Source organism: Malus domestica, chromosome 10 (genome assembly GCF_042453785.1).
Source record: "Malus domestica chromosome 10, GDT2T_hap1".
NCBI lineage: Eukaryota > Viridiplantae > Streptophyta > Magnoliopsida > Rosales > Rosaceae > Malus > Malus domestica.
Window position 1 is genome coordinate 14,865,231 of NC_091670.1, and position 14,025 is coordinate 14,879,255.

At 40.9% G+C, this 14,025-nt stretch overlaps 1 long non-coding RNA gene across 1 annotated transcript; it reads right to left on the minus strand.

The window, feature by feature from the left end:
* Window positions 1–7,310: 7,310 nt before the first annotated feature.
* On the minus strand, window positions 7,311–9,455 carry LOC139188321 (uncharacterized). Its single transcript, XR_011571689.1, has 4 exons — window positions 9,343–9,455; window positions 8,725–8,791; window positions 7,833–7,902; window positions 7,311–7,514 (listed from the first exon to the last, which is right to left on the minus strand). It is a non-coding gene; the product is annotated as an uncharacterized lncRNA (long non-coding RNA).
* Window positions 9,456–14,025: the final 4,570 nt, after the last annotated feature.

Genomic DNA, 14,025 nt, shown 5'->3' on the forward strand with positions numbered 1-14,025 from the left:
TGCTTTAGCCTAAAACACAACCAATTTTAAGTTCGTGAACAGTGTCAATTCACGGGGTGTTTTGAAACTAGGATTTCAGAAATGAAACTTACCTGAAACTTATACCCCCGTGCTCGTGAAGTTCCTAAGATCACGAAGATGATCTTAGATTGGACGTTGGTGCACGTTTGTGGTTGTTCTTGGTGTTTGTCCGAGAGCTTGAGAGAGTTCGAGAGTAAGAGAGAGAGAGTGTTTCTGAGGGAGAGATGAGGAAGAAAGAGGGAGAGAGACAACCTACGGGTTTTGGGGAAGGATTTCAGGAGGTGGGGATCCCACCTAAGTCCAATACAAAATTATTAGACCAAACAAATGTAAATCTAAACCCTAGTTTAAGATCTTAGTGTAAAACAAATACCAAATTTACGCACCTTAATCCCGTTTAAGGGCGTTTCTGTAATTTCACGTCCTCGGAATTAAAATTCCGGGACGGGCTGTGACAATCTCCCCTCCTTATAGAATTTCGTCCCCGAAATTCCAATCACTAACCAGAACATCAAAAGTCATAGAATAACCTCGGATACATAACTCTCATTCGTTCTTCTGTTTCCCATGTAGCTTCTTCAGCTGAATGGTTTCTCCACAATACTTTTACCAAGCTCACGGTCTTATTCCTCAAAGTCTTATCTTTCCAATCCAGTATAGTCACTGGTTCCTCATCGTATGTCAAATCCGGATTAATTTCCAATGGTTGAGGAGGAATCACATGTGAAGGATCTGACACATAATGCCGAAGCATCGAGACATGGAACACATTATGTACCTTAGACAACTCTGGAGGTAGCTCCAACCTGTAAGCAACTTCACCAATCCTCTCAGTGATCTCATAAGGTCCAATGTACCTGGGACTTAGCTTTCCTTTCTTTCCGAAGCGAACCACACCTCTCCAAGGCGATAATTTCAGAAAAACATAGTCGCCCACATTATACATTCTGTCCGTGGTATGTCGATCCGCTAGGCTCTTTTGTCTATCCTGGGCCACTTTCAGGTTAGATTTAATTACCTGAATATTCTGAGTAGTCTCATCCACAATCTCTGGGCCCTCAAGTATTCTTTCACCGACCTCTGACCAACATAATGGCGTACGGCAAGCTTTACCATAAAGTGCTTCAAATGGAGACATTCCAATACTCGAATGAAAACTATTATTATAGGCAAACTCCATCAAATCCAAACGATCATGCCAAGAATCACCAAATTGCATCACAGAGGATCTCAACATATCCTCGAGTGTCTGAATAGTTCTCTCCGACTGACCATCTGTCTGTGGATGATAAGCTGTACTGTAAAGCAATCTAGTACCCAAAGCTTCTTGAAAAGCTATCCAAAACTTAGAAGTAAATCTTGGATCTCGATCAGAAATAATATTCACTGGGACACCATGATACTTTACAACCTTCGATATGAATAACTGAGCCAACTTATTTAAAGAATACTTCTCCCTTACTGGAATAAAATGTGCTGATTTGGTAAGTCGATCTACAACCACCCAAATGCCATCAAAACCATTTTGTGTACGAGGCAGCTTATACACAAAATCCATCGTTATATTCTCCCAAACGGCTTCTTTCTTTCAGCCTTAACCTGCTGGCAAACAATACACCTACTAACATACTCCGCAATCTCCCTCTTCATACCCGGCCAATAATAGAATGGTCGAATGGTATGATACATTTTAGTTCCTCCTGGGTGCATAGCATAAGCCGAACAATGTGCTTCATCCAAGATTTCTTTCTTCAGTTCCTCATTATTAGGCACATACATCCTGTTCTCTTGCATAAGCATACCATCTGATCCTCGGATCTTGAGATCTTTCTTCTTCCCTTCATTTCTTAAATTGATCAATTCTTGAATTTCTTCATCCAACGATTGAGCTGCAAGCACCCGATCAATTAAAATTGGCTTGACTTGAAAATTGGCAAGAAAAGCTTCACTTTGCTCTTCCCATTCTAACTCTACTCCAGTAGATCTCAACTCTGCCAGAAGAGGAACACGACTGGCATACAAAGCATTAAGTCGCCCTTGAGGTTTTCTACTCAGAGCATCAGCTACCACATTTGCACGACCCGGATGGTACTCAATCGTGCAATCATAATCACTTAACAATTCCAACCATCTTCTCTGACGAAGATTAAGATCATGCTGAGTGAAAAGGTACTGAAGGCTTTTATGATCGGTAAAGATCTTACATTTCTCGCCATAGAGATAATGTCTCCAAATCTTCAAAGCAAACACAATAGCTGCCAACTCAAGATCGTGAGTCGGATAGTTTCTTTCATGAGTCTTCAACTGCCTAGAAGCATAGGCAATCACTCTACTATGCTGCATCAAAACACAACCCAAACCATTCAAAGAAGCATCACTATAGATCTCGAAGTTACCATTATCATCAGGAAGTACTAACACAGGTGCATGAGTAAGGCAATACTTCAACTGCTGGAAACTTTGCTCACAACTTTCATCCCACTCAAACTTAACATCCTTCCTGGTTAACTTCGTTAATGGCAAGGCAATCATAGAAAAGTCTTGAACAAACCGTCTATAATAACCTGCCAAACCAAGAAAACTCCGCACCTCAGTGACCGTTCGAGGTTGTTCCCAATTTTCCACTGCTGCTATCTTTTGAGGATCCACTTGAATTCCCTGAGCTGATACCACATGTCCCAAAAATGCCACTTGATCCAGCCAAAATTCACATTTACTAAACTTGGCATATAACCGGTGTTCCCTCAATTTCCTTAACACCAAGTTAAGATGTCGAATATGGTCTGATTTCGACTTAGAATATACCAGGATGTCATCAATAAAAACAATAACAAACTTGTCAAGATATTCCTGGAATACTTCATTCATCAATCTCATGAAAGCTGCAGGAGCGTTCGTTAATCCAAATGGCATCACCAAAAACTCATAATGCCCATAACGAGTCCTGAAAGCTGTTTTATGAACATCCTCATCTTTAATCTTTAATTGATAATACCCAGACCTCAAATCGATCTTAGAAAACACACAGGCACCTTTGAGCTGATCAAACAAATCATCTATACGAGGCAAGGGATAACGGTTTTTAATCGTCACCCGATTCAATTGCCTGTAATCAATGCACAATCTCAAAGTTCCATCTTTCTTTCTTACAAACAACACTGGAGCTCCCCAAGGTGAAGAACTAGGCTGAATGAAACCTTTATCAATTAACTCTTGCAATTGAATTTTCAACTCTCTTAATTCCGCTGGTGCCATTCTATAAGGAGTCAAAGAGATAGGGTTCGTACCTGGAAGCAAATCAATCGAAAATTCCACATCTCTATCTGGAGGCAACCCAGGTAAATCATCTGGAAATACATCAGGATAGTGTCTGACTACTCCGACTTCCTCCACACTACCGGAATCAACATCATTCAAAACCACATGTGCCAAGTATCCCTGACAACCCTTGGATAACAATTTCTTCGCCCTTATGGCTGAAATAACACCATGCCTCACCCCACTTCTTTCACCCACAAATGTAACCTCGGGTAGTCCAGGACGAAGAAAAGTAACTGATTTCCCGTAACAATCTATATGGGCGCGATTATAATGCAACCAATCCGCCCCTAAAATCACATCAAAATCCACGATGTCTAACGGGATAAGATTAGCAGGCATAATGACATTATCTACCATCACTGGACACCCAGAGTAAAAACTATCAACATAACATTTATCCCCTCTAGGCATAGCAAACTCTAAATCAAACCCTAGAGGTGAAGGATGAGGTTGCGTTATTTGAGCAAATGTATGAGAAATCACAGAGTGTGTAGCACCACAATCAATCAAGACTCTAGCAAAATGACCAAGAACATTCAACGTACCCATAATCAAGTCTGGATGGTTCTGAGCATCTTGCAGCGAGATGTGGTTAACACGTCCCTGAGCTGGCTGTCGTCCTCCACGACCTCTGCCACTCTGGTTACCTCGTCCCTGATGAGTACGTCCTTGACCTGCCTGGACAGGCGGCCTAAACGACCCTGCACTACTAGCAGCAACTCCGCTCTGTTGGGGCTGACCCCCCTGATACCACTGAGATCCGCTAGCTGGCATAGACGGATATGAAGTATAACCTCCTTGATCCTGAGAATATCCACTCTGAAAATAAGGATCCTGGGAATAGTGATACTGTCCCGGAGCATAAGGAGCAGCATCACCCTGATAGTGATAAGCACCACCACGACCACCCTGGCCTTAACTGCCTGAATTAAAGTTCTGTTGAGTCTGTGCTGATGTTGGCATAATAGGCTGCTGGGGCCTCTGCTGATTCTGGGGACAATACATAGCTCTATGTCCTGTCTGACCACATGTAAAGCATGCACCACTGCTTCTCCTACATTCCCCATGATGTCGGAAATTACAACGGCGACATAACGGAGAACCCGAATTACCAGCACCACTAAAACCTCTCTGACCAGAAAATCTAGGTCCATTACCAAACCTACCACCTCCTCTCCTCGGACCTGTGGCACTAAATCCACCACTGGAAGAACTCGAACTCATTCCACTTTTCTTGAAATTCTGCGTCTGACGAGGTCCTGGAATGGAAACACCTTTACCTTTCTCATTTTTCTTCTGACCATTTCCCTTATCCTCTTCATCCTCACTGTCCGGAAGATTATCAGAGTCTTCCATCCTGACCAGAATCTCAAAATACTCATGATAATCGGCACAGGGAAGTGCATTGGCAAACGTTCTGTACTTCTTCTTAGATCCTAGCTTGAAACGACGAAGCATTTCTGCTTGATTACCCGCTAAATCAGAATCATAACGGGATAAATCAGTAAACTTCCTGTAGTACTCATGTGCAGACATATTTCTCTGCTTCAGACTGGTGAATTCCTGTTTCTTGCGATCTATATATTCCGGAGGAACAAATCTCTTCATAAAATTTTCCTTAAATACCTCCCATTCGGCTGCCCTTTCAGGTGCCATGTGCCTCGACTGATTTATCCACCACGCAGCTGGCTCACGGCCCAAAAACCAGGTGGTGGTCTGATAGGAGCATATTTATGCGCCTTAGTTAGCTAGTTCTTATGCATCTTTGTTATGTTTTCTTCGTTAAAGTAGTCTTTTAAGCTACTTTCTTGTGTTTTCAGGTTTAGCGGACGTATTACATGAAATGATGCAGTTTGGAGCTTTTGGAGCAGAAAGTGAGCTTGAAGTAAAAAGGACATGCTTGGAACGCAAGGTTGGGATGAAATTGAAGAGTTGAAGATTTGAGGTTTCCTACTTGAAGTAGGAAAGCTAAGCCTAAAAGTTTCCATTTTGGGTTGATCTTTCCTAAATCGGAATTGGCAACCAAAGTTTCTAAAGTTGGAAGTTTCTATTCTTGGAGGTTTCCATTTTCGTGAGTTTCTATTCTCGGTTTTGGGCTTTTGGATGACCCATCCTTAACTCTTGGACCTATGCCGTACCTAAACCCTAACCCTAGCCCATTGTTTCAGCCGCACCTAGGCCTTGTTCACATGCAAAAATCTGATTGGAAATCCCTAAGCCTATGCCGCACCTTTCCATCCAAAAAGCCCTATTTTACAAACCTTAACCCTAGCCCATTGTTCTAATCTGAATTGCTAGGGTTTTTAAGTGCCTATATATATATATTTCTCCACCCTAGCCGCACATCTTCTTCCCTCTCCATAAAAATCAGAAAACTACATCCCTTTCCCCACCTTGCCGCAGCCACCATCACCCAAATCCCTTCCTTGCCGCAGCCATTCATCCATTCCAGCCACCATCCTCCACCTTTAGACACCATTCCACACCTCCATAACTCTTTCCCACACCTTGCCGCACCACCCTACCATCCTAACTCCATTCTAAAAAACCAAAAACACATCCAGAAACTCCATTCACGCCAGAACCTGTCCCTCACCTTTGCCGAGCCCAACCTTCACCCAACTCCATATTTTCTGACCCCAAACCTTCCTAGCCGTGCCCTACACCTATCCTAGATAGTTTTCCACCATTCTCCCTCATCCAAAACCATCCAAAAACCCCCTAACCCTCACTGCCGCAGCAAGGAGAAGAAGAAAGAGGAGCTTTCTGTGCAGATTTCAAAGTGGACTTCCTTGGCATTTTAGGTGTAATCTTTCTTATGTCTTCGATGTTTCAATTCAATAAACTTTGTGTTGTGAGTATGAGGAACTAAACCCCCTTAGTTGGGGGGTGATTCGAAACCATGTACATGCTTGCAATTTGATTCGATTACATTCAGTTGTTATTTCATAAGTTGTGGATTCAATTCGTTCATCTATTTGATTGATACTTATTTATGTATGTTGATTGAGAGTGCACGCTTAGTTTTCATGCATGAATATGATGCTAGATTATGAGGGAGTTTCACCTAATAGTTACAATCTTATAATCACAAGTAGTGAAGATCGCTTGAAAACGATCGCGTTGAATGAATTCTTAGCATAAGTTTCATGCAATTCATAGTAACAAATGCTTCGTCAATGCTTATGTTTTTCATAAAACGTAATGATTCTTGCTTGTATCTCTATTATGCAATTCATGTAGGGAACTTGTAGGGAATGTTTTGAGTTGTCGTATGCAATCATCCAACTTGATAAATTCTGGAAAAACTGAGGGTTAATTAGTGCAATTCACGGTTAACTTGGGGCGTTGAGTATTCATAGTTTATCGGAAGAACAACTGAAAATCGTTTTGTTTGCAAGTGTGACATGTGTGGAGAAGAACCTCCTAACTAGCCTTTTATCCATCCTTTTCACCAAAATCGTTTTTACAATCTGTGATAATTAAAGTTTCTGTTTTGTTTTCAATTTCTGTCCAAAACTATTCCCCCTTTATTTTGAAGTCTTAGATTAGTTAGAAAGTGTTTTGATTTGTGTTTCTAGGTGTTTTGATTCAAGTTTTCAACCAATTTCGTCCAGATTAGTGTAAGTGCTCAAAACTGCCCAGAAAGTGGTTTTTAGGCAGTTTTGAGCCTTCTAGTTGCTGTTTTAAGTTTTAGGTTTGTTTAAGTGTTTTAACTTTTAGTTTTGCATTCTTTGAGTCTAGTTTAGTGTTTTTAACTTTGTTTTTGAGTGTTTAAGTCAGTTTCCAAGCGTTTAGCAATCCCTCCTAATCCCCGGTCTAGAACGATCCCTACTTACATCTTTACTACAATTTGACAAAAAGAGGGTTTAATTTGTGTGCTTAATATATTTCGCATCATGGTCTCCACCCATCTATTAGCTGGCAGGTTTCCCTGACTTTGCATCACTTGAAAGGTCTGTTCAATTCGATCCAACCACTTTTCTGCCCCTTCATAACCTTCATTTCCCTCAAAAGTTTCCAATTTCAGATTATACATCGTCTCTACGGGCGTTCTCTGAGGAGGACGGATATTAGCCTGAAAAGCTTGAGCCATTGCTGCCCCTAACTGAGTTATATCGGGGAAATTAGGCTCAGCAGCACGGCGAGGATCTCTACGAGGCGGCATAATTCTGACAGAAAACATCCAAAAATCAATAGAAGAACTCATTAGTTATACAGGACTGCAACCTATGCTCTGATACCAAACTGACACACCCTAACCCGAAGACTAGGACGTGCTGGCCGTCACGTGAGTGTGACGTAACCATAACGCAAGCGGAAACAATTTAATAAAATACGAGTCAACGAAAACCACTAATTGCAGTTATTTACAACCTAGCATTCTATGTGCTTAAGAGTGTATTAAACACACATAAACAGAGCATAAGCATCTAGGTGCAGTCAAGTAGGAACATAACTATTTTACAACACCCTCGGGTGAATCCTACATTTATTTAGTCTGTCAGAACGCCGAAGCAGTCCTCGTAGGCCACCAACGCCTCAACTATCAACTAGAACCTGGAGGGGCGAAAAACAGAAAACGTGAGTGGGCGAAAATCAAGCTTTTCCAAATCATTTCATAAATCCACATTTATAACCCCTTTTTGGAAAACCTGTATACTTTCCCAGAAAAATAGTATATAGCATATATATCTCAACTGTCTCGATCATCAATCTTATAACAGATTCAATAAAGAATGTACCATGCCAATTTCAACAGTTTAGTATGAATGCATTAACATAATATAATCAGGTAAAAGAAATAATCAATCGGAGGCCCTCTAATAGCCCTGAACGATTGAACCTAGAGCTCAACATCTATCAATCTCACTCTGCCGGAGTCACTCCGCGTGACCTGTCCGGCCTTCTGCACATAAGTCGGAACCACCTAATGTAGTCTGAACGACTCATGGTAATATTCGCTCTAGTGCTTCTCTCATCAATCATCTGTATACAATAACCTAAGGTCACCCACCAGTCATAATCTCACTAACACTCTACGACTGGCCCGTCGTACCCACTCCGCGTGGACTGTACGACCAGCATCTACTTGGATCCAAGGCGAGCGTGCGATGCGGTGAATACTATAAGCACTAAACCATGGTGCAGGATATGAGCTCAATATATCATCATCATCATCATAATATTAATTAAATACTTACCTGTGCTTCCACAGCACCATCATACATATATGCATCATACGACAGTTCATAATATCCATAATATTCTATGCATGGCAATCACATCATATTTCATTTCATTTCAATATACTTTTCATTTAAATTTGATTTCTGGGGAAATCGAGTATATAGGTATATATAAAAACAAATGCCCACTCACTGGTATGTCGCCGGGTCGTAACCCCCTTGACGCCCCTGGATGTGCTCGTCCTCGTTAAAAGTTCCACCTAGAAGTGAAATAACTTAAAACAATCATTTAACGCACATTTAACGCACCTAAACCAAACTAGGTAATTAATTCTTCATACGATGCTCAAATTGGGTATATAAATATACCAAAGTGACCTACACAACCTCAGGATCATCCCCATATTTTTAAAATAATTTTTGGAGTCCTCACGCGCCCCCACGCGCCTGACGTGGCACGGACCTACGCGCGGCCCACGCGCGGCCACGTGACATGCACACTGACGGCTACAGTGAACGGCGTTAGAGAATATTCCGTCAAATCCTAGTATATTCCGTTAAAAACTAACGGTTTCCGTTAAAGTTAACTAACGGCGTCGGAATATTCCGTCAAACTTGACGGAAGATTCCCTGTCTTCTCCGGCGAGTCACCGGTCGCCGGCGACTGTTCGCCGGTTTCTGGAAAATTTTCAAATCCACTATTCTCCTTCGTTTTTCAACCAATTTCTTCGCATTTTATACCAAAATGAAGCATTTAACATGTACTATCACGTTGGAAGGGTTTTAGGGCCTAAAAACAACTAGATCATACCTTCCAAAATTCCTCAATTTCGGCCAAACTCGAACCCGACGATCCCGACGTCCATTTTGTTCAAACGAGGCACTCCGAGCCTCCTTGGAACTTCCTAAGACTCGTGGTGATCTTGCTTTAGCCTAAAACACAACCAATTTTAAGTTCGTGAACAGTGTCAATTCACGGGGTGTTTTGAAACTAGGATTTCAGAAATGAAACTTACCTGAAACTTATACCCCTGTGCTCGTGAAGTTCCCAAGATCACGAAGATGATCTTAGATTGGACGTTGGTGCACGTTTGTGGTTGTTCTTGGTGTTTGTCCGAGAGCTTGAGAGAGTTCGAGAGTAAGAGAGAGAGAGTGTTTCTGAGGGAGAGATGAGGAAGAAAGAGGGAGAGAGACAACCTACGGGTTTTGGGGAAGGATTTCAGGAGGTGGGGATCCCACCTAAGTCCAATACAAAATTATTAGACCAAAAAAATGTAAATCTAAACCCTAGTTTAAGATCTTAGTGTAAAACAAATACCAAATTTACGCACCTTAATCCCGTTTAAGGGCGTTTCTGTAATTTCACGTCCTCGGAATTAAAATTCCGGGACGGGCTGTGACAGCTAGGGTTTAAAACAAAAGAGGAATGTGTTTTAATTGCAAAGAAACAGGAAAGGACCCTCTCCCTTGCACGGCAAGGAAGAGGAAAGGCAAGGAAAGGGAAGGAAATGGTGGTGAGGTGCGGCACTACCTTGAATGGTGCAAGGAATCTTTGTTTTATGTCCTAAAGTGCATATGAGGTCTTCAAAGTGGCTGGAACATAAGTGCTTTTAGAATTAGGAAAGGTTAAACGAAAATAGGAAACCTTGGCTTAACTTTCCTACTTCAAGTAGGAATCCTTGTTGGAGTAGGAATCCTTGTTCTTCTAGGAATCCTCATGTGATTAGGAATCCATCTTCAATTAGGAATCCTTCGTCAATTAGGAATCCTTGGTTGATTAGGAATCCTTGTTTCTTCAAGTCTTCAATTCATCCATTCCTTTTGCTCCAAAAGGCTCCAAATTACATCATTTTGCACACTTCGGCTTTGGAATCTGAAAACACACAAAAGTGACTTTAAACACTAAAATAACTAAGGAAACACAGAGTAAATGCACGAGAACAAGCCAAGTAAGTCGCATAAATATGCTCCTATCAACGGGTTCGAGCAAATAGGCATTGGGCCATGTTGGACACAGAACCCGCACACTGCACACTAAGAGCCAGAGACTCCTTAACAGCCTGATAGGAGCATATTTATGCGCCTTAGTTAGCTAGTTCTTATGCATTTCCATGGTATTTTCTTAGTTAACGTAGTCTTTTAAGCTAGTTTTATGTGTTTTCAGGTTTTAGAGACAAAGTATGCAAGGAAGTGCAAAATGGAGCATAATTGAGCTAAAATGGCGTTTTTACTTATGGAGCACAAGGAATGGACGAGTTGAAGGTCAAAGGGAGCTTAAGAAATGAAGAAATGAAAGTGAAGAACAAAGAATTCAGAATTAGAACCCAAAGTTTCTAAAGTTGGAAGTTTCTATTCTTGGAGGTTTCCATTTGTGAGAGTTTCTATTCTTGGCTTTGGGCTTCTAGATGACCCATCCTTACATTCTTGGACATTGCCGCACCATAGGCCCATCTCTAAACCCTAACCCTAGCCGCACCTTAGGCCTAATTCCCACTAAAAATCTGATTGTTTTAACCTAATTTCTGGTGGATTTGGGCTTCTAGAAACCCTAATCTGATTACCCTAGGGTTTTGGATGCCTATATATACTCATTATAACCCCTAGATGAGATCTTCCCGTCTCCACAAAATCAGAAAATCATCTCTCCTTCTCCCCACCTTTTTCCGCAGCCACCATCACCCAAAATCCATCCATTCCAGCCGCCACTCATCCATTCCAGCAACCTACCCCACTTTGCCGCACCACCATACACCTCCCTTACCCTTTGCCGAACCACCATATCATCCCAAATCCATCCCTAAACCGAAATCACATCCAAACAGCCCCTAAACCCTCACTGCCGCAGCAAGGAGAAGAAGAAAGAGGAGCTTTCTGTGCAGATTTCAAAGTGGACTTCTTTGGCATTTTAGGTGTAATCTTTCTTATGTCTTCGATGTTTCAATTCAATAAATTTTGTGTTGTGAGTATGAGGAACTAAACCCCCTTAGTTGGGGGGTGATTCGAAACCATGTACATGCTTGCAATTTGATTCGATTACATTCAGTTGTTATTTCATGAGTTATGGATTCAATTCGTTCATCTATTTGATTGATAACTTATTTGTGTATGTTGATTGAGAGTGCACGCTTAGTTTTCATGCATGAATATGATGCTAGATTATGAGGGAGTTTCACCTAATAGTTACAATCTTATAATCACAAGTAGTGAAGATCGCTTGAAAACGATCGCGTTGAATGAATTCTTAGCATAAGTTTCATGCAATTCATAGTAACAAATGCTTCGTCAATGCTTATGTTTTTCATAGAACGTAATGATTCTTGCTTGTATCTCTATTATGCAATTCATGTAGGGAACTTGTAGGGAATGTTTTGGGTTGTCGTATGCAATCATCCAACTTAATAACTTGTGGAAAAACTGAGGGTTAATTAGTGCAATTCACGGTTAATCTGGGGCGTTGAGTATTTATAATTTATTGGAAGAACAACTGAAAATCGTTTTGTTTGCAAGTGTGACATGTGTGGAGAAGAACCTCCTAACTAGCCTTTTATCCATCTATTTCACCAAAATCGTTTTTACAATCTGTTTAGTTTCAAGTTTCTGTTTTGTGTTAAATTTTCGTCCAAAACAAATCCCCCTTTATTTTACAGTCTTAGATTAGTTAGAAAGTGTGTTAGTTTATGTTTTCTAGTGTTTTGAGTCAAGTTATAACATAAATTCGTCTAAATTTGTGTTAGTACTCAAAACTGCCCAGATTGTGCTTCTAAGGCAGTTTTGAGTGTTTATTTGCTGTTTTGGTTCCTTTACCTTGTTTTGGTGTTTTAACTTTTAATTTTACATTCTTTGAGTCTAGTTTAGTGTTTTAACTTTGTTTTTACATTATTGAGTCAGTTTTCAAGTGTTTAGCAATCCCTCCTAATCCCCGGTTTAGAACGATCCCTACTTACATCTTTGCTACAATTTGACAAAAAGAGGGTTTAATTTGTGTGCTTATCTATTTCGCATCACAGCCAACTCATCAGACCGTCTGGAAAGCAGTCTGTTATCTTTAGGAGTGACAAGGTTCCGGGCCACCACCACCGCACCAGTAGGGGATATGAAGGATGGGCGCCATATGTTGTCTGGAGAAGGAGAGACTGCCTCTTCACCAAGGTTCAAGTCAAAACGACGGTCGGAAGGGCCAGACATTTTCAAAGGAGTTAAAGAAAGAAGAGGTCGGACAAGTCAAGATCGTAGAAGTGCAAGAAGGGAGTTTTCTATAGGCAAAATTCAAGTGTCTTTAAACATCCTGCGTACCTCTATAAAAATCATCATATGATGGGATTTCAGAGATTGAAGAGGCGAGTTCAGAAATCGAAGAGGCCAACTAAAAAAATCAAAAAGGTGCTAGCTTTCTCAAAAGTTGGGCTTGCTTAGAAACCACGGCCAATCTTCTTTTCCAGATTTGTCCGCACTTGTCACATGCCACCTCTGCACTCTGATAGGAGCATATTTATGCGCCTTAGTTAGCTAGTTCTTATGCATTTATGTTGTGTTTTCTTAGTTAAATTAGTCTTTTAAGCTATTTTCATGTGTTTTCAGGTTTTAGAGACAAAGTGAGCAAAAGGATGCAATTTGGAGCATTTTGGAGCAAAATTGGGCTAGAATGGAGTTCATGCACATGAAGCACAAGGGATGGACGAATTTGAAGGATTGATGAAGCTAGGAATGTGTTTTGAAGTTGAAGAATTGAAGATACAAAGATTCCTAATTGAAGTGGGAAAGTGCTTAATTGAAGATGAAATCCTAGTTGAAGATGGATTCCTAGTTGAAGTTGGATTCCTAGAAGATTGAAGTTTCCTACTCAAACAAGGTTTCCTACTTGAAGAAGGGAAGTTGAAGCCAAAGAATCAGCTCAAGTGAAGAAACCTTATCCAAAACATTATCCAAACCCTATCCTATCCTAATCCTATCCTAATTTAATTCCAGCTGCATGGGGGATTTATTTTCAGATTAGGACACATTAAAATTGGTTTCTAGAAGCCCTTATCCACTCCTACAAAGGTGCCACACCTTATCCCTTGTTTTTTCTAGAAATCAGCCACAAAACAACCTTTCTAGAAGGCCTTATCCCTTGTCCTACAAAAGTGACGCCCCAAACCTTTCTAGAACTTCTAGAAACCTGATTATTCTTTTCCCCCTTGGTTTCTAAAAGCCTTAGCCTTTTCCTTCAAGGATTGTGTGTTATTATCCTATACAAATTAGGCTTTTAAATCCTTTTCCTTTGCTACATAGGGGCTGCGAATTTCAGCCTATAAATACCATCCTTTGCTGCACCATTTAGTCACCATCCTCTACCATATTTTCACTACACCATTCACCCAAACATACCTTGTGTGCCGTGAGTTTGCAAGGAGAAGAAGGAAGACAACTTGGAGCCGTGCATGCCATTCAAGGAGCTTGGATTGTGGAGCGTTTCTAGGTGTTTTCTATCTTTGTTTTAATGTTTAAATTTATT